Source organism: Rhipicephalus sanguineus, chromosome 5, assembly GCF_013339695.2.
Source record: "Rhipicephalus sanguineus isolate Rsan-2018 chromosome 5, BIME_Rsan_1.4, whole genome shotgun sequence".
NCBI classification, from domain to species: Eukaryota; Metazoa; Arthropoda; class Arachnida; order Ixodida; family Ixodidae; genus Rhipicephalus; species Rhipicephalus sanguineus.
Genome location: NC_051180.1, coordinates 164,197,954 through 164,225,173, shown reverse-complemented (window position 1 = coordinate 164,225,173; position 27,220 = coordinate 164,197,954). Strand labels below are relative to the sequence as shown.

Here is a 27,220-nt window from a genome sequence, read left to right as displayed (position 1 = left end):
TTGGAGACTCGATATATTTACTTGCGTAAGTACGTGAAAGCACAAGCATACCATAGCTGGCACCCTTCACCAAGCCGCCACGAACCATTGCGGATTGGAACGATGCGTGTTCACGCACGTACTGCGCAGCAACTACACATGCAACAAGCATGAATTCGGAGATTGCAGAGTGTGAAATATCTCATCGGACATGACAGCGCATCAAGATTTTTCTTCAGCGAAAGCTTAAATCGCCGTCGTCGAAATGCTTGCTGCACACAATGCATGAGAAAGCGCCCTGATGTACCGACACCTGACGCGCCTCTCTCGGCGCCGTTCCGCTTCATCGGAATAGTAATGAAAGCTTATGCCTGGCTCTGTGTAATATGTGCCGCGTTGCGGAACCGCAAAAAACATCCCCACGGAAATTGAAACTTTTTCTACGGTTGCGGAGTCCAGGATCACTACATAGAAACAGCAGCCCCGTACACTTCCACGCACAACCCATGCGACGCATCCACACCAGCGGAGCGGCGATACTGCCACCTCGACGTCGATCTCGCTGCCAATACGCCTACAGGCTGCGCCCTATTGCATGCATACCGAATAAAAAGATAACTTCCATCTGTTGAACTTTAATTTCATGATGCAAAAGGCTAATTAAATGTGGTTTAACAAGTAACTTTAAGGCTATGTGTAATATGCCCGAAAAGAAAACGGCATTGTTACCTTCAATACGCGTTCAATAGTTCGATCTTTCTTCCACAGAAACCTACTTCCATGTGGCACAACAATACCTCTATCTGCAAGCCATGGTTAAACCGACAAGGTTCTTGCATGTAGCTTGAAAAGGACAATCTCAACGTTACGCAGTATCAGAAACTGTTTAACTCCTTTTGGTATGCATTGTCCACGCCCTCCTTGAAACATTGAGCAAGAAGAATAGGTAATCAAGCAAACCATTGTCACAAGGAACTGATAGCACGGCACAACTTCGTGCAACAATTAAGAAATTACGTAACGTCCCCCTTTGTGTGAAGATAAAAACAAAAGTCGGACGCGGCACTTTATAAGATTCTTCGAGAAAAAAAAAAACATGATGAAAAAGGGTACCATTAGTTTCGTATTGCAGATTCATGTGATTGCTGGTTCACGCAAGAAGTCAACAAAAGATACCTAAAATAACGCATAACTGAACTTCGTACAAAATGTGCTTGCATAATAAGCTAACATAATGTTTCAAAATAGTAAAATGCGCATGTGTGTCATTTCACATGTTATAGGTTTCAAAACAGGAGAAAGTGCCTCAGATCAGGCTGGCCGACGTTTCGATAGGGGACCTATCTTTGTCAAAGGCGCCTTGTCATCCCTGGCGTGTTAGTTTTAAGGGGTTAGTGATGACGTCATGTCCAGCGGTGGCGCGTCTGTTGCTGTTGGTAATTTCTGCCTGGAAAGAGAGAAACTCGAAAGCAGAGGAGTGTAGCCCTTGCCGTCATCACTAACCCCTTAAAACTAACACGCCAGGGATGAGAAGGCGCCTTTCACAAAGATAGGTCCCCTATCGAAACGTCGGCCAGCCTGATCTGAGGTACTTTCTCCTGTTTTGAAACCTATAACGTGTATCCATCCGTCGGCTCCCTTCTTGATCTTGGACTCATTTCACATGTGTAATCCTTAGGCAAGAGGAGAACTCGACACACCCAATTCCAACTTGAACAGCCTTCGCACTTTTAAGGAGAGTTAATTTAGCACACACTTGAATTGATGTTGCTACATTGTTCTGCTTTCGTTAGTATTTATCTTCGCATAGGTGGAGATATGTAACATCGTTCATTAACCAGTGTGGTTACGCATTTTCGCTTAATTTGTTTCGTACTTGTTGAATATTTAATATCCCAATTTTTCAAAATTTTTTATCGTATTCCGTTCGCGCTTCCGCACATATTGCTTGCGGTAATGTCAAATAAACGAATGCGAAAAAAATTGTGCAGTAAATATATACCAACAACTCAATAATGCCCTTCATGAACCGTGTAGCTTTCTAGAAGCGTGCGGCTATTTAAATAAATATCAACAACCAGCGTCGACGGTTTATACATAATCGATAAGATATTGAACTCGTCGCTTACCACAGATACATTTGAAATAACACGAAGCCATACCATCCTTTTGTGAAATACATTTTATTACGGGAAATAAATAAATTAAAAAACAATAAATCAAAAGACAGCATTCTCTAGGGTGGTGCTGAATATCTCAAATACAGAATCCATTAGCAATCTTTAGTGCTGAAATCGAGGAGCTTTATAATGTAAATGAGCACTAAGTCATCTTTGCTGCCTAATACGGTAAATAGGAAGAGCGGTTTAACTCATGGAAGTTAAGGTAAGTGGGATGGGCATTTCTTATTCGCACAAATACTATCGTCGCTTCGCTAAGCAACGCGTACGATAGCGGCGTCTGCCATCGTCGCCGCTATAGCTCAGAGGCAGAGCGCTGGTCTTGTAAACCAGCGGTCGTGAGTTCGATCCTCACTGGCGGCTGTTTATTTTTTTATTTTTTTTTTGAGATATTGATTTTTTAAAATAATATTTGCTGGGTTTTGGCGTGTCATGAGGACGACGGGATTATGAGGCACGCTGTAATGGGGTATTCTGGATTATTTTGGTTTCTTCAACAAGCACCTAAATGTAAGCAAACGGGTGTCCATTGGATTTCGCCCAGTCGAAATGCGGCCGCCGTGGCCGGGAATCAATGCCACACCCTTGAAGTCAGCAACGCGACACACTACGTGTTAAGGTGTACCTCGGCGGAATTTCTTTATTATTGCTAGTATTGTAATTGCCTAGGCAGAACGAAAATTTTGAGTCGTTATGACCTATGAGCCGAGCCGAAATCAAGGTCTAAAAAAAATGTTAAAAACTGTTCAGTTTTCTTACCGTGTAGCCAACGCGTTTTATGAAGCGTGTTGTGCAAGAGGCGGTCGCGTTCTTTCCGCATTACAATGCGGCCGCCGGGCGGAGAACAGAGCCACCATTGTGCCCTCAATGCGCGAAGGCATAAACACTCACCTTGAGTATACCGCGGCGGATTATCATAGTTGTTACATTTCTTAGCATTCCTTTGCTGTAACTGATCATGTACCACTACGTGCACCTAAGTGGTCTTTGGTCTATTATAAACCTTGGACTCCAGCAGTGGGAAGTCAGATTAAGCGGGTAGCCTCCTCGCTCGAAACTCATTCATACGAACACGTTTTGTTTCTTTTCACAGAAGCACATTATGCCCTTGTTTTGCGATGCCAGTTGTACTTGCATATTATTTCGCTTTCTAAGTGCTATGCATTCCACTTACACAGGCCCCCTCATGTCTTAGGTACCTGTACTTCTGCTGATTACACTGTTCCTTCTTTCACCGTTGCCGAATGACTAAAGAGCGCGTGAGGATAGCGACCGTTGTCACCGCCGCCGCTATAGCTCAGTGGTAGAGCGCTGGTCTCGTAAACCAGCGGTCGTGAGTTCGATCCTCACTGGCGGCACTGCTTTTTCTTTGGCGATATGTTGCATATTTTTTAAAGAGTTCTTCACCTGTAGATTTTTTGCCAAAAGATGTCTGTAAAATGAAAGTAATTATACCTTCGCTCGTGGTTGTGCGTTGCCCATCAGCAGTCAGATATGCCACCGGGTAGTTGATGTTGTTCCATCTTCCATCTGACGAGCTTCCTAACAAGCAGCGATTATAAATGAACAGCAGATGAAACTAATAAATAAATGAACGGATGGTGACGCCGCACATCTAGCTTGTCCCGTCGACACGTCAGAAGTGACAGTAACGTGGAAAACAAGACAGCCGGTAACGCCTGTCCGGGATCTCAAAAGGTGCGGCAGCGTCGTTGGTGATAACCACCCTGTTTCTTACGCCCAGCAAATAAGCAAGCGCTTACGCTGGCTGCTGCCTATGCTTAGCGTGAAGGCTTCCCGGCTATAGGGACAAATAGGACGTCAATATCGAATCGTAATCAGTGCGACTGGTCACCAGCAGTCGTTGAATGTGCACTACATTTTCGGTGTTCCTTGCGCACCAAGTTTTCATTTCATGCAGGTAAAACCACATTTTAGCAGCCTGCGAGGCTTCAGAGAACGATTTTTGCTTTGCTTTTAAAACTGATACCGTATTGTCATCTCCGAGGCTACAAACTTGCATCGGCAATAGTCGCCAAACATCGCTAATTGAACAGTTCGTCGGATAATTTTAGGTTATTAACTATGGAATTCGCATGCTTCTCAAGACTACTGACGTGCATCGAATGATGCGCATCTTCAAAAGTAGCGGTACATAACATACCGATAACTTTATCACAGCTGCGTCGCTGGCATGAAAATGAATTGATAAAAGCAAGTACGTGAACATGTAAAGAGGACAACTGATGCGCCAAAAAATGGCGTCAACACAAATTGCAAACGCGTGCATTCGGCCGAGGAAAAAAGCGGGAATGAACATGTGCCACTGACGCAATCAGTTATCGACACGTGAATGCAAAAGATATGGAAGGAAGAAATCGATGAGCATGTGACGTAAACAAATACGCGTGCACACATTTCGCCATCACATCGATCATTAGTGATTTGGAAACGTTTTATAGCGATCACGTAGCTTAGGATCGCACCACGCTGTCCAACCGGGGCTAACGCCCTGCGTTCGACGACAGCCCTCGTACAGACGACCACATGAAGCCGACGCCGATGAAGAAAGAGCGCGAGACTCTTTATTCTGCATCAGTTCAGAACACACAAGACTGTTTGCCCAATAACATGTTTTACTGTTCTTAGATACGGTTTAAGGGGGTCTTGCGAAGTACCACTAGAGTACCCCACACGACTTCATCACAGGAAACATATGCATGCCTAGACGTTAAATAATAATAATTAGGGGCGACGAATGTCACGAGGATTTCGCAAACTGAATGGGTAGAAATGAAAGTTTGTCAGACCTTTCATTGACACCACAGGTTACCGCTTTAAAGTTTTGACTGAAAGTTCCCTTTCGTTCTGGGAACAAAGAGCAGGCTGGACGATGACTGCGATGATTTTATAAAATTATTGCCCTGTAGTGCGCAGAATGTTTTATAGCTGAATATTATAGGAAAGATGACAGCATGAAACTAAAGTTGTTCAAGTGGTATCTCAACGGCATTTCACTTTTTCTAGCGTACATTAATTCATACACTGAACGTTCTAGCACATAGATATAGTTCTTAGCGTCGAACGTGAAATTGCCTTTATCTTTATAGCAATTCCCCATGATTTCTAATATAAAACAATAACAGTTTCAATTGTAAGATTCACATGAAAAAAAAAAACATATGCAGTGATTGCAGTGAAAAACGCGCCGCCGCTAGTGATGATTGACCTCACGACCGCTGGTTTACGAGGCCACCACTCTACCACCGAGCTATAGCAACGACGAGTGTGGCAAGCGCGGCATTCTTACGCATTCTTTAGCGAATTGGTGATGCCGAAAGAGCGTGAAATGTAACTGGTCGTGGTACGTGTGCATTCAAAATTAAAGGTTCGGTGCCTCAATGCACGCAAGAAACGGGAAAATAAAACGCAGGTACAATTAACATCGTCCAACAACAGCGTATCTCGCGTTTTCTCGGGGGGAAAAAGTGTTGATGCAGATTGGTTTCATCTAAGTTACCTCAATATTGCTGAAGGGCAGCGGTCATCCAACATAGATGCCAGCATAGGGGTGCCTTAGTTACACGAACAGTACTAATTTATGACTTACTATACTCGGATACGAGTAAAGAAAAAAGCGGCTTTTGGTCGTCAAGGGACCCCCCGTGATGTCGCGTATCATCGTGCGTCCGCGCCTTAAAGTAGTTTCTCTGGAAGCCTTCATTTTGACCGAAGGTAAAACTTTAGTTGAATTTCCTTTATTTCCCCGTTAGAGTACAACACGTGAAAAAGTGAGATGGAGGTCAGCTGCAGTCAGCTTGTTCAGCTGGAGTAGTGCATTGCAGCTTTATCGCTGGCGGTGAATTTCTGCTCTTCCGTGTTTTGCCTCAACTTCTTGATTCTGCACCGAAACAGGTGTAATCGCGTCCCGGCGAGCAGTAATCGAGAGGATAACGATGCGGTCACTCTTTGAGAGAGCCATCAGTTTTGCGGGCGCAATAAGCGGTAACCACCGGCTAACGTCGTGCGCTATACACCACCGTAATATCCACAACTTACTTGCGTAATGAATGAGAAAAAAATAAGCAGTTATCGCCGCCTGTCGCAGTCACTTGTCTGACAACAGGCGCGTGAAGCAACGTACATGACAGACGCAAGAGGGAGAACACGGCAGCCGCTTTGCATCACACAGGGTATTAAAGCGCCAATGAACTGCGCAAATATCGGCGGCTCTTTCCAGGCAGCACCTAGCGCTTACGCAGCAAATGACACACCACGGTGGTTGTCCTTATTGAACGCTGGACACAACACACAAACAAGACTTTCCGTGGAGTTTGGGATACGAATGTACGGTACTAAAGTCAGCTTGCGGGGGCGCGATCTTACGGAAGACGCCGATGGATTGTCGCGAACAGCGGAGGCGGCCATTTTGGTCGATGTCGGTAAGCGCGGAAGAACACGCTTTTTGATTCCTCTCGTGAGTGCGGCACGAAGGCGGTCGGCCGCGACGTCACGATGACACGGCGACGCGTATGACTACAGAGGGGGTTTTTTGACGGCAAAAAACCACTTCTTTCTTGACTTGTACGCGAGTATAGAAGATGGTAGACATAAAGGAATGCCACGACTGCAATCTAATGAGAAACGGCCGCGGGACCTCCTCTAAAAGATATTGCGCAGCCCCGTTGAGTAAAAAGTGCATGCTTCTTCAGCTGCGCCACCGACCGCACTGGATAGAATGTCGTCGCTTCCTTTGCGTACAACTGGTTGATCAATAGAGACGCATTACTGCTCGCTAGAAAAAAAAGAAGTATGTTTTCCTGAGCTCCACTCCGGCGTGACTTGAGAAAAAAAATCAGCAGCCGCCAGTGACGATCGAACTCACGACCGCTGGTTTACAAGACCAGCGCTCTGCCACTGAGCTATAGCGGCGACAATGGCGAACGCCAGTGCGAAGGCCAAGAATTAAGAACGCTCCTCTGTCTTACACACATCCTTGTTTAAACCCTCTTCTTGGTGTCGTCGGGACGGTAATGACATCTTATTCTTCCCTCGAAACGTAACGCTTGGTGATTTTAGCACTAAATAACACTCAGGCACCCCATGATTTCGAACTCAATCCTATCATTCTTTTGTGTGCTTTCTTTTCCTTGTTGGTTTCATCCAGTCGTGCATTATAAAATGCGCCTTGCAAAGGTACAGGTTAACGGCGTGCTATCCTCCATCGCTGAATAAATGTATTTTTCTTGAAGCTCGCACGAGAAGCTCCTAGTTAAATATTCCAGAACTCGTGCAGATAATATGGATGAATGTTTTGACCGATACTTATGTCAGCTAAAATTCAAGGGAGCCTTTTCATGAATAATAAATTCAGCGAATAATGAGGATAAGCTTCAGCGCAAGCGACAGGCATTACCAAATCATGAAAGCCTGTCTGCCGCTTCCCGCAAAGCGATAAAGTACAATCAGTGCATGCTGCCAATTTTAAGTAAGGGCTTGAAACATAGAGGGTGCCAAAGAAACTCGAATCAAATTTGAGGACCACATAACATGCAATCGAACGGAAAATGAATCAGAATCAGAAATGGTTTTATTTAGTCATCGAATCAATTACAAAATTTGTGTATACAGAAGGAGGTCCCATAGTCAGAGACTGAATCGGGACCTCCTACAGTAGTGAATATAGAAAAAAATTACTTGATGCAGTAAACAGTGGTACAGAAAACAGGCAATAAAATACATCGCAGGAAAAAAAGGAAAGGAGTTCTACTTAAGAAAAACAATAGCCGAAAGCAGCAACAAAAGCCGAAATTAGACAACATAAAAAATAGAGGTAATTCAACTCTCCTAAACAGTTTTCAGATAATTACAAGTGAAAGATAGTAAAAAATAAACGACGAAAAGAAAAACTAAACAGTGACATCTGACTTCAGCAATATAGGATGATGATGCGATGCTTCGTTGACATTAGGTTGTGAGAAGGCATGAAAGGGACCGGGGTATTAGGGGTGACCAAAACTATCCAGATTATGGAGTGGATGCGAGGAAAGTCTTCATATCTTTTTTGAATATGCCGATTGATTGCGAGCTTTTGATTCTTGAAGGTATGGTATTCCAGAGACAGATTCCAGTGAAGTGGCCTGTTTGTTTGTCATAGTTAGTATGAGCTATAGGTAAGATAAAATTGTGCTTGTGTGCAAACCTTGTCAAGTTTGTGTTCTCCAGACTTGATGGAGGGATTATAAACAAAGGAAGCAGATTCTTTTGCATTAAAAACTAGTATTCTGAGATTATATTTGACAGTGTTGTCGATTGTTAGAATGTTGTTGGCATGCAGGAGTGCTTTAGCATCACTGCGATAATGACTGTGGGTAAGTATTCTAATAGGGAGACGAGATGACTGCTGTAGGTATTGCCCCACGATGTGATACAGTAATTAATATGAGAATGAGTAAAAGCGTAGTACAATGAAAGTAATGTAGGTTGGGAAAATATATCGCGGGATTTAATTAGAACACGTAAGCCGTAAGCCATTTTTTTTTTCGCAGGTATGCAACATGCGAATGAAATTTCGAGTGACGGTCCAGTTTAATTCCTAAGACGGTCGCGTCATCGTCTGCTTCAATTGCGAATTGATTTAGATAGATTGGCAGGATATAATTATGTTCACGTTGCTGAGAGTGGAAAACAACGAATTTCGTTTTAGTGGGATTGATTTGTAATTTATTATGGATACACCAAGCAGCCAAACTTAAAAGGTCATGATATAATTTCGGTGTCACAGACTGAAGGCATTTAATGATTTGGGGATTGAACAGCATGACGAATGGATCCTGCAGGAAACAGCGTTTGCCGATATTCTAGTTGGCATTAGGCGAAAGAGATGGACATAGGCCGGCCTCGAAACAATGCAGTTGTTACAAAGGGATAGGAAAGTGCAACCATGGACGACAGCCAATTAGATGCAGTGATGATATTAAGAAGGTCGCCGGGGATAAAATGGAGTGAGCTCACACAAGATGGGGTAAATTGAGAACATTGAGAGAGGCTTCGTTCTGGATTGGACATAAGATAGGTCGGAAATGCTAATAACGATGTTGACAAAGTTCACAGGGTCCCTTAAGCATTCTTCGAAGACGATGCGAAGGCGAATGCCATCACCACCATAATCGGGGCTTGAGAGGTGACCTTTTATACCGAACACTGCGTTTTGAGCACCAGAGTCTATGTTGATACTGTGGCTGCTGCTGATGATAATAATGTGGAATTATAGTGTTCAACCCTTTCTAATGCGATGGCAGCTTTCAACCACCCTTTAGTTACGCCATTCACATGGCGTGGTGCCTGGAGCGATTCCACCCTTCTGCTACGCAATATTACACGTGTTAACGTGATTCCCTGCCCGACATGACGACTGTATAGGGTCTTTTTACAGAGCGGTTTCAAGCACTGTGGCAGAATGCTTGACTGCCACGAAGAATACCTTTGTTGGATTCCAGATAAAACCTTGATTGTTATCAACGTCACGTGAAATTTTGTATCGTGGGCCGGCTTCTTCAAGGTCAGCGTCTGATGAGGGGTGGCGAGCCACTTTTACAAGTAATCATGGAATGACGCCACAGTATCGGTGTTTATTGCCTTCCGAATCGGTTGTAGTAAAAATTTCTAGAATCCATCAAGAACGAGCGGAATTAGGTACAAGGGTTTGTCGCGCCCTTAAAGCGCTCTGTCTCTTCTCTCGTCCAGGCGAGTGACCTGGATATTACACAGGGAGGAATCGCGTGGGCGAAAAAACGTATATCAGCGCGAGTCATGGACTTGAGCGCCCTCTCCTTAACCTTGACGCGACCACTGTGTCCCTGTGTTATTCCTCTGCGGGCAAATGTGGCTACTGTGTGATGCTAGCAGACTATGGAGTGCGGTGCCGGCACGTAGCGGCCCCACTTGGCAAGAAGCGTATCTCGTTTAGGCGCCGCTCCTTGTTTACGTCAGATTACGGCCAACAGCAGCAATCTGCTGTATGACGACATACAGCTGGCGCTCCGCCCACCGTAGACAGTGAGGACTGGCCTATGTATATAGAGAGCGCGCTTGAGAATGGCAATTTCTCGTTTCGCTTGTGAAACGCTGCTTGCCACGGACGACTGCGAGATTTGGCTATGTTCACAGCAGCGTCTAATTTCCGCTGTATGTGTTTCTTCACCAAGCACCAGGGGTGGTTCATGACCCCTTCAAGGCAAACTTCACCATAAAAAATAGCCTGTCGATTACTGCGCCTTCGCACACCTCTGCAGTCTTTTGAGAGTGCGTTGAATTAGCTGCCTTTTATTCATATTAAACACAAGGATTGATGCCTTCAAGACGAGGAACTATGTCTGCATCTAATATGGTACCTGTACGAGTCCTCAGTTTCATTATCTTCAACATCCTCTCTCCTGTACTATTCTCTGCATTTCGTACATCTATACAGCTTTTCTACATAAATTTATGGGGGTGGGTATGAACATATGTCAATTTTTTACCATGTAGTTCTGAGATATGTTCGTTCCCTGACATTAATTTTAACATCTTTTTTGTGTGTGAAAGGTAAACTCAACGTAAGAACACGAGCTGTCTCGACAAAATTAGCGTGATAAGAAGCGGTCGTCATTTCAAGTAGAAGAGCGAAAATGCGTGAATGATCAAGTTCGATTTCATTTGTAGTATCGCGTTTAGAGCAGGAGTCGAAATACAGAGACAATGGTTGGTCGTGCTTTTAGTTTGAAAGCCGTTCTCCTTGGTTTTCGCGCTTGTACGGAAATCCTTAAACGCTATGAGAAATAACCTACTAATAAATCACGAAACTGTACCACAAGTAGATAAGTGAGCGAATGTTTTCTTTCTCACAAACTGCAGATATCTAGTTAAATCACGCTTGGAAGTATTGCAGTGAAGTTTTGTTTAAATAGCTCTTCGAAATGTATGGAAGTTTATGCAATCAAATGAAGCGCTACTCCATTAAGTCGTGATCAAAACATCAGTGCTATGCTAAGTTCATAGTAAAACTCAGCCTCTGGCTTGTGCCTGAATATTGAATGGTTGGTCGCCTGCTTTGTGCACCAGCGCAGCCCGGGCAATGGGACATGAATCTGGTGGCATAAGCTTAATAGTGTCGCAGAAGTATAGCGACAGGCTTTCTCCTCCACCATTTCTAATATAACGGTGCCTGAAGTGCGCAGGCACCATTATACAAAACACATCAATGTCCACTCGACGACTTTCTCTGAAACAGCTGTAGTTCGCACCACTCAATTTCCTGCCACGCAATTAGTACACCTCTGCACAAAAACAATATGAATGTTTCATTACATAGTCTGCAGAAATCCGAAAGTTGCCTGGCTGCGGTCCTCGATGCGGCATGAAGAAATAAATAAACGCAAATAAATGCCCTATCTATCTGCATGGCCATTGTGAGCAAATCGTGAGTCAATACTAATTTTGCTCGCGATTTGAAAACCTGGCCAATAAATATGAATGTCCCAGCAGGATAGTGCAAGTAAACATCAGCTGACGATTGACTATTGAAAGTGAGAAACATGCAAGGAAAACTACCATGCAAGCTCCGTCTCAAAGAACTGAATTGTAGTTCTAATGAAACCTTCAAGCCAATCATGCATTAATGCCATTAGTCCAGACAGCGTAATTTGTAATATGGCTAGTGAAACATGATTCAGGTAATCGTAGGAATACTGCTTCCTGTGGCAGCCCTGCCCCACAGATATTGAGGAGCAGCGCGTGTGGTCCCAGGTGGTATGAATTGTCATTCAAACGCGCTTCGCAAAGTATCATCCAAGGATGTACTCACACTCGCTCAGGCGACCCAATTTTTCAAGATCGGATATGACCAACCGAACTCCTTCAATTTGCAGCGACTTACTGATATTCTGCGCCTGCTAAAAGTAGATATATATAGGTCAGAAACGATGTAGTAATCACCAGATCAAAGAACTACTGCTTAAAAGCTGTGGACATTGATATGGTAGGCGGTCATATCGGATTCGTTCGGTGCATGGGGTAATGGGTGTTCCTGCACGGTACACCTTACCCTGACTGCTGGGTGAACTGTGGCTGCTTGGCTAAATAAACGACCTACCTTCGATGAAAGGCGGAATGTTTAAGAGCTTGGCCAGCACCCGCTACGTTGTCGGCTGTCACTGTACACAGCAAAGCTCGACTGGTTGCGGTGGAGGGGGGTAAGAACGTAAGCGTGTTGTCCACAGTTCACTTTTGATTTCGTTGATTGCTCCTTTTTGCTTTCTTCGCCCCGCATTGATAAGGATTGGAGGTTATCAGCGTTTCCTTGCCAGACTTACGAACAACTTGGGTCACTAAAGCGTACAGCTGGTTGCTGTATTGCCATAGTGGCAACTTGCGTCACTCAATCTGTGCGTCACCGCTTCCACGCGCATCAATGTATTTAACTTCGGTAGTTGCTTTGTGCAACTGGGCCGATGGTAGAGAGTTCGCGCCTGTTTATATCTTCCTCCACTTAAAATATACATACAAAATGGCAGTTTTACACTCTTCAACACAAGAAGGCGATAGCATGACTGCCCTCATGTAAGACAAATGAGCGGCAACGAGCACGTGCATACGCCCCGCCACGGTGGTCTAGTGGTTATGGCGCTCGACTGCTGACCCGAAGGTCGCGGGATCGAATCCCGGCTGCGGCGACTGCATTTTCGATGGAGGCGAAAATGTTTGAGGCCCGTGTACTTAGATTTAGGTGGACGTTAAAGAACCCCAGGCGGTCGAAATTTCCGGAGCCCTCCACTGCGGCGTCTCTCATAATCATATCGTGGTTTTGGGACGTTAAACCCCAGATATAAAATATAAGAGCACGTGCATATGTTTTACTTCGACCCTTCGAACGCCTCATGCAAGCAGTTTTATTTTCGAAGGTATAGCAAATCCGTTATGCTAACTCAGAAAGGGAAATTGAAAACACCCGTTTGTAGCATAAAGCCAGAAGGAAATTTGTACGGATTTGCTTGTGGCTTTCCTGTCCTACCCTTTTATTGCGATAGCAATTATATGGACGGTCTCGGCTGGTTTTTGCCGCTGCCGTCCTGCACCGTATATATATATATATATATATATATATATATATATATATATATATATATATATATATATATATATATATATATATATATATATAAGAAAAATAATTCAGAAAAATTCTTCTGAAGCGCCGAATCTAACCAGCGACCTCTCTCTCCGCAGCGCGTCGCGCTAACCACTACGCCACAAAGCACAGATCCTTCACGTAGCTAACGGCGAGCGTTATATCACACCCTTTACCGCTGGCAGGACTCAGAGAGGGCAGGCGCTTATAAGCGTTTTTTCATTACCAGCGAGATGGCGCGAGGACAGCAACGGGCGCATTTAAAAGTCGTCGGCCAGCTCGCTGGCTTCTAATATTTGCGCAGGGAGAACCTTGCCCTTCCGCTGTCTCCTCGTGCGGTAGTTGCTGCCGGGAGGCAGATGTTTTTTGCAGCGTAGCAGCGCGTTCATCACGGGCCGCTTTTCTTGCTATCGCATTTACTGCTTAGCACTTGCTGCGAAACTGTGACTTTTTCTTCTTCAAAGGTGTGCAGACTTGTCGAAGTACCCACTATGCGACTGTAAGGCAATAAGAACGCCTACGACGCTGAACATGACACTGCTGCTGCTGTGGCTGATGCTGATCATGAATGATGGCCGAACACTTCGTAATGTGTGGGAAGCTTTGATGCACTCACTCGATATGCAGTTCACGTGGTGCGACGACTGGCGCTACTCTAAGCTTCTTCCGCGCAGTATTACTTTTGTTAACTTCACTTTCCGCACGAAATGAGGCCTATCTCTTCCAAAGCTCTTCCAACCACTCCCCCCCCCCCCTCCGCCTGGCTCTGTGAAAGAAAACTTCACTGCCATCAGTTAGATTTTGGCTGCACCTGTTTTTTTTTTTTAATCGGGCGCAGCGCCGAGTGCTTCTTCTTTTTTGCTGCGAGGGCACGGTGCCTGCACGCGTCCGTGCAAGGTCGTCGGTAAGGGCAATCGAAACGTAAACAGCTAAGGCTTCCGCCTTAAAAGGCCCTGCAACACTTTTTCAGCATGGTCAGAAAACCCTGCCGATCGGTAGTCGATGCTTCTGAGAACACGCGAGCCAAACATTATAGCGCAGCACGCGGCCTGGAATTCACGATTAATTCTCAAAATCACCTAGAAATCGTTCCCGCGTCTTTCTACAAACGATGGCGTATACCCAAATGACCGCGCCATATACCGAAATTTACGGCCATTGGCTGATTTGAGCATCGTGTGCTTCATAGTTACTTTGGCCGCGGCGGGAGGCCGCCACGTGCCCGCGCACGTGCTCGCGATCACACTGAAACAGACTTGTACACGTTACAGGAAATAAGTAACCGATTGGAATTACAATTGCTTCCTTTGAAATGTAGTTCATTGCAGTTGTCAGTTGCTCTCCCAGAAAAGTAACTGAGCAATTACAGAAATGTAATCCATTACTGTTGCGTTACTTTCCTTGAAAATTTTATTGCCGTAACACAATAAGGCAAGTTATTGTGTTAGGCAACAGAATAACACAAGTTTACTCAAACTACCACGAATTACGGTGGCTTACATGGCAGAGAGAAGGAAGGGAGGCTTACTGCTGTTTCTCTGATATAGTGTTAAACGTTATTAACTTTTAACAGGAGTTGTTTTTTTAAAGTTGTCGTCTCTTTTTCTTCGATGTTTCCTCGGTAAGAGGTCAGCTGCTACACTGAACACTCTCTCAATGCTTGCACTGGAAGGAAGTGCGGTATTCTAACGTAGGCACACTTTGCGCACCAGCTCGTAGTTACGCCGTGCTTCGATGCTATAGCTTACATGTCTTCTATGAAGCTTCGCTGTTGCTGGCGGTCGGCTAAGAAAAAATTTGGAGTGGCTTAGCTCGGCTATGCCAAGATATACGTAGCGTTCGCAAAGCTTCAGTTGATTATTCTTACCTTTACAGATTGTCTAGGATGATTAGCCTTCTTCTGTTCATTCATCGTACGCTGAACCGCTAATTGCCAGGCAACTACCTCGGGATCCGATGAGATAAGCTTCTCGGCTCTTCTGCGCCGTTGAGCAGCATTTGCACTCTCCTTCTCCATGGCGTTACCCACCTGAAAACACCAGTCAGAGGCGCTATCAAGCGGCCTTAGCGCAGTGTCAGACGGCGACTGCACAGCGAAGGCAAATAGCTGCGCGCGCTGACGTCAATACGTCTACCAAGGCTACGACGTCACCCTGGAAATCGCAGACCGGCGATGGCGAGTAGCGCGCGGCGGTGGCGGAGTCTGCGCGCGCGCCGGCGCCAGTTTGTCTGCCGCGGCTACGACGCCACTCCTCCTGAACTCGTAGACAAGCAGCGGCGAGCCGCGCGCGGCGGTGGCGGAGAGCGCGTGAGATGCCGGCTCCGGTGAGCCAGCTGTGTGACATCACTGATCCTCGCGCATGCGCAGCACGGCTCATGAGGATCCACGCGAAATTGGCTCCGGCTGGGCAAGTGTAGTTAACGCTACAAAAGGTGAAAAAATAGGCTCTGTATATAGGAAGCCCCCGTTTGACAGCACGGGGAGTCGTTACAGAGCGGACGCATACTTTTCGGGACGAGAACTGCCGTAGAAAAACTGGTTACAATTTGATTTTGAAAAGAAAAAGTAATTGATTGCCGGTAATCAATTGCAAGAAAATGTAATTGAATGACAGGGAACGTTACTGCTTCGAAAAAGCAGTCGATTACATAATTACAAGAAAATGTAAGTGCTGACAGGTAATATATTACTTCTAACGCCTTACGTACAACACTGCACTGAAAGTAAGCCGCGCTTTCGAAGAAAAAAGTGCTCAAGGTCATGACGTGCGCGTGACGCAACTTCTTTTCCCCGTGCCGTCCCTCCCCGCTGACTTCCAGCGCGCTCGTCGGGACTAGGGATGCTAAAATCGATGAACGATTAATCGATTAATCGAATAAAGGTCCACAATTAATCGATTAATCATCATCGATTTCCTGCTTTCGATTAATCGGATTAATCGATTAAAACTATTCGATTAATCGATTACGGCTCCCCCCACTCCCGCCGCCAACCTCGCCCCTTGGCTGGAGCGTTGACTGCGAGGCGCGTCATCCTGAGGCGCAGATGCCGTGTACGTCGCCTCTCTTTGACTGCTTTCACTACAGCGCATATTTCTGCGCTAGCAGAACGAGCCCGGAGCTGGCGGCGGCCATACCCCATAGAGAAAGATATGAACTCGCCCTGAACTCCAAGCACTCCCCAATGCTTCAAGCCCGGGCAGGACGCGGCTCCACCCCATCGAGGCAGAAATGAACTTGCCCGCTTCTCTCCGGAGCACAGTCTACCAGTGATGTTCCGTGCAGGGAATTTTCCCTTTTTCAGGGAATTTTCGACCCTCATTTTAGACGAAGGGGAAAAAGGGAATCGTCGCGATATTGCAGGGAATTTCAGGGATGAAAAAATTTTCTTTGTAACGTTCAAAACACTTCGGTTACGAGGCGCCTTCGGATTCTCCAATCGTTTCCGGCGCACGTAGCACGCAAAATCATGGCCTTTGGGATTCGTTCTATTTATTTATACGGAACGTCTTTTTGTTCACTCCGGGCGTTAGACTCGCAACCCACATATGCACAATGCATTTACAGCACATAAGCTCCGAGATCTCCTTAGATTTGATAAACGAGTAGTTTTCGTCGCCTGTAGTGTCAATCGCAACTTTCTTTGTATTTAATTAAACCCTCAGATTTTACTCGTTTCTTGTGTAAGTGCGGCATTGTAATATGCGCTGCTTATTTCCTGACTGGTTCTTAGCGCCGTTCTGTTTTACTGTTTAGCAAATAAAATAGTCTTTACCAACGAAAGAGAGAGAGAGAAAATATATAAGGCAGAGAGGGTGACCTGAACTAGTACGCCCTTGCCTGCTGCTCTGCACCGGGGAAAACGCAACGGGGGAAGAAAGAGTGATGAAGTACGATGATGGGGAGAGGATTAGGTAATCCAGATATAGATAATAAGACACGTTTGCTAGCGTAAAGAGGACAAGGACGCTAGCAACCATCTTTTATTATGCTGTATACCAACGAGCCCAACTGTCCGTCTTATTGGGTATATACCATTTTCATAAGTGTTCAGCTAACTTTCCTGCAATGCAGTTAGCCCAATTAATGACAGCTAGTCACTTCTTGAAACAGAGTGTTCAAGCGCGGTTTGCCTGCGCTGGGACGCGGAAAGTATAGACTCGGCTTTCTTGACACGAACACGCATAACAGACAGCACGTGCAACTACGACCTCGTCTCCACTTGAATCACGAAAGTTGCTGCCATTAGTTGAGAGAAAATGTAGCTCAGGAATGCGCACGCGCGAATTGTGAAAAGGGTCTTATAGACCCTTTATGTAATCCGCAACTTTACGCGTCGGTTTACCGAACGTCTAGCATCCAGTGCATTACTATTGAAGAAGTGACCTTGTAGCATTTAGTAATACTGTACGGTCGCATATTTAGAGAGAAATACAGCTCTCAGCTAAAGGCCCCAGTCTTCTGCTGTACAAGAAAGAAGGACAGTCGCGAAATTTATATTGTAATGTCTGATACACTGGATAGCGCTCACACTTCAGGCTGTACGCAAGAGTGAAAAGGTGCCAGTGGCGCCGTGTTAAGGCAACGATCAGATGAAACCTGCGGAGTATACTGGCGCTGCTGCTGTTTGTTCTAGCCGGGAGGCAGAAACTCATGTCACTCTATTTCCCGCAGTTGCCTGTACCGATGGTCTGTTTGAGGCCAGTATGTTTCTTTTCCTCGAGGAAAAGATCGCGTCTGTCCGCAATTATAGTATTATGTAGGGCTTCCACAATATCTAACCGACAAACCGAGAAAAGATGCCGTGCTTACGAGAGCGAGCGTCTTATTTAATTCCTCTTCCTCCTCGTCTCTCTTTTACCTTTCTCGGGATTTCCTCACCCTCGGCAACGCTGCATGTTTCAGCTACGACTTTCCAACCAGTGTGGTTCCCGAACGCGCCTCCGGTTTCGATGAGCTCGAGTAGGCAGGGTTCGAGAAATACGACCTGCTGCCGAATAGTCCAGGGATGATGGCCACAGATGCTTGAATCCGCGACATCAACCAACGACGACGAGCCCCTTGTGTCCAGTGTGCGAAAGTGGGAATTTTCGCGCACTGGACAGAAGGGGCCCGTCGTCGACACTTTCGAAAGTGGGAATTTTCAATCGTCAGAGCGTCTGATAAAAAGATTTGGGTCCATATCAGACACGAACGATGCCTCTCAAACAAAGAGATATAGGTTTTAAAGCACCCACAAAAAATGTCGATTAATCAATTAATCGTATAAAACATTCCACCGAAAGCAATTAATCGATTAAAGGCTAAATAGATTAATGATTAACGATTAATCGATTAAAAATTTTAATCGCCCATCCCTAGTCGGGAGGAGAGAAGAGAGATAACAATTAGAGCGTTGTGACATATCTCTGTCACTCCGCTCCTACTTGACGGATTCTAAAAGTTCTTGCGGCGGTCGATTCGTGAGACAACAAACTCCCTCAATGAAGCCATTCGATGGTTACTTGTAAAAGTGTTGCAGGGTCCCTTTAATAGCCTGATGCTTCTGGAAAGCCACTCACCTTCTAGTTCATTTGATGTCATATACTTGTTGAGCTCATAAAGTTTGCTTAAGCAGTGTTATTGCGTAGTAACACAAGCGAGTTTCGCCCAAGAAGACGGAATATTCATTTCAGTCAGACTGTCTTCATATTGAAACGTAACATATAAGGCCTATTCCTATGGTGTCAAGCTTGGGAACACAGGCGGAAGCATCATCAGCAATGGTGGTCATGGTCTTTACCGTGCAAGGACGACTTCGCCAGTGAGGAGGGGCAAATAATAAAGATAAAAATTAATTTTGAAATAAAACACATGACCTGCTTTATTTTACTCAGAACAGCACTTTATTTTACTTAAATTTATGTGGATGTAATGCGCCCACAACAGTCTGTACTGTTCTTCTTTATTTTATTCTTTTTTCCTTCTTTATTTTGTTTATTATTTTTTGTTCTGTGGTCTAATGTGAAGATGTCAATCTGTATCCCTTTTTCCCACTCCTGTAAGAGTTTGTTAAGGCTTACAGTATCAATAAAATAATAAATATTAAATAAACGATTGCCTCTTTCTTCAGTATTATTAAACAGTATTTTTTTTTAATTTTGATTATGGCTGTTTGAACGGGAAAAAAATAGGGAGGAAAGGGCCGATCAAGGCGCTGCATGAAAGAGCCCTTGAAAGGTCAGTCTGCTCCACTACGCTCGCCTCAAATTTTATCGTGTTTCGCTCCTACCTGTATTATCTGAATTCGGGCGACCAGAATTGTGCGCTTGCCAATCGTGCTGTTTTCAAGGTCTGTTAAATTGAGTGCGAATGTTTTCATTGAAACACCAATGCAGTTAAAAGCACCGGATAAGTAAAGACGTCAGTGGTATTCCTCCTGCGACTGCTCTGATTTAAGGAACGACGCGACTGGCCTCGGAATAATGAACACGGGACCAAACAATTCCTTGTGCCGTGATGCGACGACGAGTTGTGTAGATATTGATAGATGGCTAGACTAACTGACACGTGAATTCTCTTCTCACCCTCCTCTGTAGCGTGGTTTCATACATTAAATAGCAGAGTCGCAGAACGTCCGGTCCCTTCACATGCGCTAGAGTCACGTCCAGCAGCGTCAAGTCTGACGTCATGCTTCCGCCAAAATTTGAATGCAACGGGAAGAGTATACCTGGCGACGCATAACTGTCGTTCTTTTGCCAGCGTCAGCGCTTTGCCCGTGTCACTGTATGCGCGCTCGCTTTTGTGTGTGTGTGTGTGTGTGTGTGTGTGTGTGTGTGTGTGTGTGTGTGTGTGTGTGTGTGTGTGTGTGTGTGTGTGTGTGTGTGTGTGTGTGTGTGTGTGTGTGTGTGTGTGTGTGTGCGTGCGTGCGTGCGTGCGTGCGTGCGTGCGTGCGTGCGTGCGTGTGTGTGTGTGTGTGTGTGTGTGTGTGTGTGTGTGCCGCTTCTTGGAGGGGGAGGGGCATAACCTACGCCTTGCAGCTTCCTATTTGTGATTATTTTGCCAGCATCACTACTGCCGCAACCAGAGTCGACAGCAATGTTTTGCTGTACTAGTGACGTCACACGCGACGTATTTCCTCAGGTCACGTGACTCCCTCATGCGACGGTGACCGGAGTTTCCACTACTGCGCCTTCTTAGGTATGAAAACCTACACCACTACAAAGCTTCAAAAGCCACAGTCCCTATGTTGTAATTATGGAAAGCTGCATTACGCCAAATCAGTAACCCTTGTTCCAACCATCACGCGCAAGCATTTTTTCTCGGATGGCGAAAAGGGTCGAGTTTAAGGTACTTCAATCCGTTTGAATTGCGCATTTCTTTCTGAAACATTGCAAAACTTCCTGTATTGGCCGCATCATGCGTCGACGTTTGAGAAGGAAAGATCTTTCCAATAGGGCTAGGAGCCGAAAAATTTGAAAACATCCGTAACCATATATGTGAGGCGGGGATAGATTTGTGAAATTCACGTTGCGCTCAATATATTACCAATATTTCTGTCATTACAGTGTTACTGTCACTTTAATATTGAGCGCAGGTACAAAAATATGTTTATGGCGCATTGTTACGCGCAATCAATACGCGCCGCTTTATAGCATAACTTTCGTTTAGTTCAGTAAATTAAATAAAGTTTATGCAGAATTTTTTGGCACTTGTATACGTGACGCGTAAGGGTAGAGTTTTGTTCTAGGTTGGATATCCTTCCCGAGAACGCTGTTTTCCGGCGGCATTGGCATGGCTTCCCTCATCTTCTTGCAAGCGCTTGTCAGCGTATACAACGGCCACGTGGCACGGGCATTCTGTGACCACAGGAACGCGAATCACACGTCAAATTTTCGCAATGTTGGTATTTTCCTGATGCCTACAATCCTCCATGTTGGGTTTACATCGTGTTCTGCAGACGTCTTTTATTCCACCACTGGGCAATTCAACGAAGTCTTCTTAGAAAGCGTTCTCCTTTAATATTTGTTTTCCACCACGGGTATAACATATTCGTGTGGTCCTGATACCAGGACCGTAGCCGGGAGGGGGTGGGGGAGGCTAGGAGCTCCCCCCTTCTCCAGAAACTCTGCTGAATGCGGGTGTTTTACCGAAAGTAAATAATGAAAATAGCTGTGTTCTCAAATACTCAAGGTTTTCATCAAAGTGCCCCCCCCCCCCTTGAATGAAATTCCTGGCTACAGGCATGCCTGATACATTAATCATTTTCAAATGTGGGTGTGTAACGCAGTGGTTAGGACACTCACCTTAGCGTGGGAGAGCGTGTTGAAACCCTGCCCCCGCCAAGAAAATTCCTTTTGTCTTACTCATTGGTTTTTATGGCGATGATCGTCTTAACGGAGGGACTGTTTTTGCGTTGAGTCGGACGATCGTTTGCTGACGCACTTAAAGAAATAGCGCCACTTACACACCGTGGAAACTGCACAAACTGCGGAGCAGTGCTGAGGATTCGCCTGCCTGTGTTGACACTTGGCTTGTGCTTGTCTGAGTCGAAGCTGCGGGTTCGCATGTCTTTGATGGCACTCGGTTTGCGTCTGGGTCTTCCGATGCAGAGGGTTACCTCGCATTCGCTGGCTCTTCGCTGGCTCGGACAGACGAAATAGCACTTTCGCGACGCTGACGTTCACGGGCGAGCGCATCGGGTCCCAAACGTGTGGCCTGCTCGCCGTCCATGGCGGGAAACGAAACATTTATATGTGACGTAGTCTCGCCCTCTCTTGACCTACTTAGGTATCGAATTGACCTGTAGCACCCTCTTTTAAATGCGAATGCATTTCTTAGTCGGGCTATGTAAGGCATCCGGCGTTGTCCGCGCGCCGGCAGGTGTTATCTCTCAGCTCTCACTCCCTCTCCCATAGCAACAGCTGCGGGCGCGCGCGCTTATCCTCGCCCCTAGCAACCGGGGCATGTGGGGCGAGAGAGTGTAGGTGCAGTGCTTCGCCGCTCCTTCTCTCGCCGTTCGCTCTCTCTCCTCCCTGCGCCCCACTCTCCCGTCCGCTCGCGCCTCACTCTCGACCGTTCGCTGGCTGGGCGCCTCTCAAGAACATCCGGAAATGTGTGCTCGAGACGCCGCTGTGAAACGCCAACGCCGAGCCGAGAACGCTGGCGCCCCACTCTCCCGTCCGCTCGCGCCTCACTCTCGACCGTTCGCTGGCTGGGTGCCTCTCAAGGCGATGGCAGAAGTCGGTGAAGGCGAATGTCTGACGGCAACGGTACGGAGCCTTTGTGGTGACCGTGTACCTCGCGCCCAACCTCGCTCGTGACGCCGTTGCCGTGCAACTGGACGGGCTATAGAAAGTGTGCGTGCGCGCTCCAAAGTATCTGACCCCGTCGTCTTGGTTGGTGACTTTAACGTGGACGTGAGAAAGAAGAGCGGCGAGTGGTTGGTGGTGTACATGCAGACAAAGTACTCTATGCAGTGTGCATCCGCCGAGTCCGACAAGTGTCCGACTACCATTCACGGAAGTTGCATTGATCTCGCCTTTACCCGAAACTGTGACGTGCGCATGCTTCTCGAAGACCCTTTGACTGTACACTTTAGCGACCACAAGGCTGAGATTATGGCCGTCAGGTACAATGACAACACAAACAGGTGCTGATGAATGTGTAAATAAATGGTTACGGTACAAATCTTCGTCTCGTCATTAATTTACGCCATTAAAATTACTACGCCGTGTACTCTCGGCGCAAGAAATGCATTCGCATTTCCTCACGATTCCCTTCGGGGAGGTGGGGGCATTTTTAAACTATTTTAGTGTTGACCTTGTAGCAGGGTCGCGTCCTAAAGGAAGGCGATAACGGCGACTCGTGCGGAATGGTCTGTGGCCTGAAGAAAGGTGAAGCGGGAGCATGGCTCAAGGCGAGAGCAGCGCGTCCGACGCTCATCCGGGTGCTTTTATCCTCCGACGAAGGTGGACCGTCAGCTAGAGCCTTCTGTCGAGTAAATAAGCAATTCACTGTGGGCGGCAGTTCTCACTTCTTTCGCGCGCCACAAGGTGACCTGTAGCGTGCTTTTTTGACATATTCAGATACTTTGGGCATGATGCCAAGGAAGATAGAACAGGCCGCCAGAGTGTTTGGCAATTGAAAACTTACACACATGGACTTACATCAGTTGGGAACTGCTGCTACATGTGCACTCGGGCGCAAAACGAACGCGTGTGATGCTGTCTCAAGTTTTGCATATACGTGCCAGCAAAGAGCGCCTTTGAAAGGGCAGTAGAGGTGATAATGTGAACGATTCAGAGTAGTATGTTTTGAAAAAGTGCTCATCGATATAGAGTACTTCGTACTCAAAGCGCCGCTATCTGTAGCGCTGCCCATGGAGCCAAATTTCGAAGGCCATACGTCGCTTAGGTAACCTTGGAAAGCCTCCGCGCTTGATCTGGTTATGTGTCCGAGTTACGCTACCTATCCAACTTGCTTGAATTGTACCCTTAGTAATAAATAATACTGCAAAAAAGAAACGATGTTTCCATTTGATCTTTTAAGCAAACAAGTACAATATGAAGAAAATGCTTCAAATGGTGCCACTTAAATGCCTTAAATGTTGTTCTTCTAACTTAAATGCCTGCTACGAATTCCTCAGCAAGCAAGCGGTCGGTTCAACCAAAGGAAGCACCAATAGCCATAATAATAGGCGCTTTTAGCTCACCGTATTTCGCCTCTCACTCCGTTCAGCCAGTCGGTGGTGGCGTCATTGCGCATGCGCCAGACGGTCAGGCGCTGAGCGTGTGACCGGACCATGGACGGGATCACGTGACACGAGGAGAAACAACCAAAATCCGCGCTGCTCGGAAAACATAGCGGTTGTTCGGCCAACGCGCAAGCCCTGACAGCACTTCAGGATGCACGAGGATCTGTGGCTTCTCCGAGAAGTCGTCGCAGCCACTCCCTTTGAAAATCTGCGCATGTGGCGATACATCGACAGCTGACACTTAGGGCCATAAAGGAGCGTCTCGAGCTGCTTCTTTGGTACTTCCGTCAACAGGACTCCGCCTTCGCAAGTAAGCGATTTCATTTGCAATAGTAACAATTTAGTTTTTAACAGCAGCCACTCTCCCGCCTATTCAGAAACGCTCTTTAGTTTGACTTGCCACAAGACAACGCGCTGAACGCGCTGCCCCAGGGCAGCGCGTTTGAAACGCGTTTGTGCTGCCTTGAAGGCGGTGTCTAAGTTCAAGCGTTTCTGAAGAAGGGGGTAAGTGTCCATACTGCGTGAGATCATCTGAGCGAACTCATACTTTGCATTGCTAGGTCTGGAACGGAAGAATTTTCACCGACTATAATGCCGGCCCTTCTCTGCTGCACTTGACTGCAGTATTGCGTTGCATTACCTCCGTGATTGGTGCACTGATCACGGAGGCAATGCAAATGGACGATGTTATTTGATGAATTCGTAATGTGACGTGTTTTTATTGGACAACATAGTGACGCCAAAGAATTTGGCGATCTGTGATGTCATGTTGACGTTGTATTCTTGTGAAAAACTGCTAACGTGGTGTTGTTTTCATAAATGTTTTTCAGTGTTGTAGTGTGACTGCATGCTCTTGGCTGTGCGCTGTTATGTTAGCATGTGATTACGTTTTGCTTCCCATTTCGTGGTGCCTGTTCGTAACTGTGTTCAGAGAGTCGAAAACACCCTTAATCTAAATTTCTGTTTTCTGAAGCGCCGTGAGAAAGGGGGACAAGCAAGTGCATAGACATTGTTCATTATCACTTGCTTTTCTCAATGTTCGTCAGACTCAATACCAGCCTAATGGGTTACGCGCAACCTAAATTTTCATAGCAGCTCCACACAGGACGAGAAGTATGGTGTACCGGAAGTTATTTCCTCATTGCGAGATTTCATCGCTTATTTGCAATAGTCTTCCGCTGGGCAAGAATTTTTTTTTATTTCACTGCATGCCCTCTATTCTACTGCAGAAAATCAGTCACCGGCATCACTCCTCTTGGGAATGATTGGGATGAGGAACCTGAGCCTCCAGTCCAAGGGAGTGGTGACACTGCTGTGCAGGGGGACAACAGACAAGATGAAACCGCAGTCGAAGAGCCAGATGATGTCCAGGCATTCGTGCCGCACCGTCACCGTATCTGTACCCTTGTTCACAATAAAGAAAACAACACATTTGCATCTCCGGGTTCACTACCACATTCAGTGATTTCATTGATCGAAGCAATTTTAGTCCAACTTCTGGAGCAGGTAAAATCCCGCTTTGGAGCAGAAAATGAGCCTTTTCCAGCAATTACAATCCACTATTTTTGAATGCAAATAGTTATTTCTGTAACATAAGCAGCTGCTCAGTTTTTAACGAAATGGAATACCCTTCTACCTGGATGCATGTGCACTTCAGGCAGAAAATGCCGGGCCTGATGTATCTCAGCAGTTAACAAAATGGGTTCAAGAGTTTATATGCGTACTGCTCAGTGTAATTAACGCAATACGTCACGCAAGAGGCTGTCGTTAAATAAGAACTGTAGTTGCACGAAGTATTAAGCATAGTGCCTCTTCTCCGGACAAAGCTACCCTTTGGGCTGCATAGATTGTATCCGGTATGAGCAACGCAGTCTACGAGTACTCGCTATACACAAAGGGTACATGAGAACACCGCGGAACTTGGGTGAGCACAATGTATACCTAACAGCATGAAGACATCATGCACATAAGATTGGATAATTGTAGCTTAGATTATAGTCCAGCGCCAAGCTAAGGTGACAAAAAAATAAATAAAAAAGGCTAATGCGTCAAGCACCACCGTAACACGAAAATAAATAAGTTCACACTGTTTTAAAACAGAATTTCCTTTCTCGCTGCAAGATAAGTACAATTTTTATTTTCCTTTTCAACGTACTTTTGACTTTCATGCACAGGTGGCGTCGCGCTTGCCTTGACCGAAAGACGCTTGGCTAAAACCAACAACGCGCATTGCGCTCCGGTAACGTTGAGCGTTTGAGCGGAAACCGGAAAGGACCACAGAATCGGTCAGCTAAAAGCGCCCAATGAGTGAATGAATGGATGAATGAACGAAGAATAAATAAATTCGTGAATGAATGAAAATCACACAATCTCCCGCTAAAGGGGACCATGAGGCGATGCGAAGCAGTGTTTCAGCACGTAGAGCCAACGGTATAGCCCGCGTTTCAGAGGTGGAGTGGTGAGGGGGAAAGGGGAGAGGGGGAAAGGAAATTGGGGAGGGGGAAGAGGGAGGGGAGGGGGAGGGAGAGGTGATGTGGAGAGGGGGAAAGGGGGGGAGGGGAGGGGAGAGGGAGGGGAGAGGAGGAGTGGCGAGGGGATGTAGAGGGGAGGGAGGGGGATGGGAAAGAGAAATGGGAAAGGGAAGGGGATAGGTGATGTGGAGAGGGGAGAGGGAAGTGGAGAAGGTTTGCGCATGCGCAGTAAGGGTGGCCACGCCGCACACCACCACCACCACCACCACCGGATTGAACTCCGCTATAAGATGCTTCACATCTAAAATTCCACGCAGGATCTCGTTTGGGTGTTATGCGAATGATCCGTAAGCTTTGAGCTTTATTGTATGTAGCGGCGTTCCTTCGAACGTTGGTTTTAGGCGGTATTCGCGTGGCGTCTTTCACGTTCCTAGCTTTCGCGATTGTCTGGAACGGCCCCACAGAGCTTGGTATTAAATTTTCGCAAAGTCTAAATTTTCCTGATGTGTGAGGCCCTCCATGCCAGCCTTACATCTTGTCTTCGAGAGGGCTGTTATTCTGCTACTACAAAATTCTTTGAGGCCTTCACGGAAAGCGATCTGGTTCTACATTTATTTTGCCCAACGTGTACAAGGCATTCATCTGGTTCAGATATACGAAAGCAGTGCAGACACCAACATCCTCGATG

At 46.1% G+C, this 27,220-nt stretch overlaps 1 protein-coding gene and 3 non-coding genes across 4 annotated transcripts in view; 3 read left to right on the top strand and 1 right to left on the bottom strand.

Annotated features, from left to right (window-relative positions):
• The window catches only part of LOC119395053 (phospholipid-transporting ATPase ABCA3-like), a 263,150-nt gene that overhangs the window by 94,842 nt on the left and 141,088 nt on the right, over window positions 1-27,220 (top strand). The window lies entirely within an intron of this gene.
• Trnat-ugu (transfer RNA threonine (anticodon UGU)) lies at window positions 2,451-2,522 on the top strand. The gene has a single exon. It is a non-coding gene; the product is annotated as a tRNA-Thr (tRNA).
• Trnat-cgu (transfer RNA threonine (anticodon CGU)) lies at window positions 3,446-3,517 on the top strand. Its single transcript has one exon. It is a non-coding gene; the product is annotated as a tRNA-Thr (tRNA).
• On the bottom strand, window positions 7,020-7,091 carry Trnat-ugu (transfer RNA threonine (anticodon UGU)). Its single transcript has one exon. It is a non-coding gene; the product is annotated as a tRNA-Thr (tRNA).